The sequence below is a fragment of the Kogia breviceps genome, chromosome 3 (assembly GCF_026419965.1).
Source record: "Kogia breviceps isolate mKogBre1 chromosome 3, mKogBre1 haplotype 1, whole genome shotgun sequence".
NCBI lineage: Eukaryota > Metazoa > Chordata > Mammalia > Artiodactyla > Physeteridae > Kogia > Kogia breviceps.
In genome coordinates this window covers 3,476,654-3,478,993 of record NC_081312.1, presented here as the reverse complement: position 1 = coordinate 3,478,993, position 2,340 = coordinate 3,476,654, and the positions used below count along the sequence as shown (strand labels likewise).

General features: G+C 39.6%; 1 protein-coding gene across 12 annotated transcripts in view; it reads left to right on the top strand.

Annotated features, from left to right (window-relative positions):
- Positions 1-2,340, top strand: part of PPP2R5C (protein phosphatase 2 regulatory subunit B'gamma) — a 140,730-nt gene that overhangs the window by 40,660 nt on the left and 97,730 nt on the right. The gene's annotated exons all lie outside the window — the stretch shown is intronic.

The window sequence follows — 2,340 nt, the reverse complement described above, 5'->3', positions numbered from 1 at the left end:
GCCGTGCTGATGTCAAAGGATGTGAAGTCACTGCCCGGGGAAGGCATTGGGCGGGGGTAGGAAGGAGAGGCGGGCGGCACGCCTGGCCAAGTTGTCCGTGCGCAGAGTTTCTGTTACATCTGTGTTGCTTAACACCCCGAAGGTTTCACCGGGACGCACCTCTGAATTAACGATGAATTGCAGTCGGAAAATATGCAGAAATGATTAGAAAAGAACTTCCTTTAAAAGAATTGTTTTCGTTCTTGCCCTGGAGCCTAAAAGGGAAATAGACTCGTGCTTTGAAATATTGGAATCCATCGTGGGTCATAATTTCTGAGCTGTTAGCGTTTTTATTGAATAGTAGGAGATACTTTGCACTTAAATAGACTTTGTATTGACATTTGCCTTTAAAATTTTAAATGGCAACAAGTTTTCGATGAGTGTATAGATCACTTTTAATAATTACAGTTTGCCACTTGTAGTTTACGCAAAATAGGGGTTCAGAATTTAGCTTAAAAACAGCATAGTAATTAATAATTATATTAAAATATAGGTATCAGGATAATCATATACTTTTTCTTAGCATTTAAAAGTATTTGTTATACAAATCTTTTGTTCATAATTGGGTGAAATAGAAAATGAATGTTAAGCTTCATCAAATCACTTTAAAATTTATACAATGTCACAGCTCTGTCCCTAACAGAACAGTTCTGTCAGAATCTCCTTTAAGGACCCATGTCAAGGAAGGGTGGGGGCAGGATCTCTAGGTGACTAACCGTCTGTATGACTAAAATGCCAGACAAGATTTTTCAGATCCTAGGGTGTACGCAGATAAAGGAGATAAAACCACATGAGTACCCAGTCTGTTGGAATAAAATGGGTGTTGCTTTTCTCTCCAAACCCTCTTGAAAGAAGCTGGTGGAAATTAATGTCCACAATGACCAACCTGTAGGTCACATTGTTTTGTAGTGCACCCGGGAAAGAGCAAATGTTGACCACAGATAGCACTCAGGTATTTTAGCTGCAGGAGCCAAATGGGCAAAAACAAAATGTAATTGTGTTTTGATTTAAGTTCTTAAACGGTGACTGACTAGCAAAAAGAAAATTTTATAGCATATAAAATGTGTATTTTGATACTTTTAAAGTATCTTATGAATAACAGATTGTTTTAGTTTGAGTTTTCTGATTTCATTAAACACTCTATGTGCTAGTCATTTTTTGAACTATGACTTTATTCTTAAATGGGGAATCGTTTGATTTTATATCTTACACCACATTGTTGTTCTTGTTTTTAATTCCAAGACTTTACTGTGACCAGCTTGAATTTTTTTGCTGTTGGTTGAGCGGTTGGTTGCTGTCTAATTGTGAAGGGAAAAAGTAGTGACCTAAAAGAGACTTGAGATTTTAAGAAGGGGTAACCTTTAGGGCCTAAAACTAACTTATGGGTGAAACAGTGAACTAGCTAAAACTTGAACGCTTGCTTGATTCACTCATACGGACTTTTTAGAGCAAGCATGTTAATGTGTGGTTTAGCAAAATTTATTTTGTTTATATTGGCTTTTAGAGTCTTGATCAATTTAATATCCACATAGCATCTCCTCTGTGAGTCCAGTGCTGAGGGTCCCCGCCCCAGAGGAATGGATGGTTTAGTGGCAGACCCACACAGGGGCCCTGGTGCAGGAGGGGCCGCAGGAAGAGCTGACTCTGGGCAGGTGCTAGGAGAGAGAGCAGGGGCTGATGTAACCATGATGCTGGGAAGGGGAGGGGGCAACACTGAGCCTTACCACCGACTCAGGGTGCATTTAGAGAAGAAGGAACTTCCGCACAGAGGTAAAGTAACCAGCCCAAGGTCACTCAGCCTGTAAGTGGTAGGGCCAGAATCCAAACCAAGGCATTTAGACAAACCAAGGCAGTTGTTTTGTTTTGTTTGGAATCTTTTAAAAAAGAAAGAAAGAAAGAAAGAAAATGTTTTTATTTTAAAAATAGGAATTTTGGCTGTTGTAGAACCTTTTGCCACAGGATTATGATAGCGGGTTTTTTCCCAATGTCTTATCAACATCCATCCGTTTCAGTGGGCTCTGGTATATGACAGCTTTTGTGCCTAGGGTTCATTTCTTCATTCATTTTATAAATATTTGTCAAGTCGCCACCACCACGTGCCAAGCAGGTTCCTAATTCGGAATATGAAGCAAGCACTGTGGCCCAGCTTTCAGAGTTTACAGTCCCCTGGGTGGTGGAGCAGTCAAGTAAACAAATCAGTCAATACGATCACTAAACTGATTAGTAGCCCCAATTGGTTTGATATTTATCTCCTATTACATAGTCTAGAGTTTGCAGTTAATATAGTGAATTAGCATATCC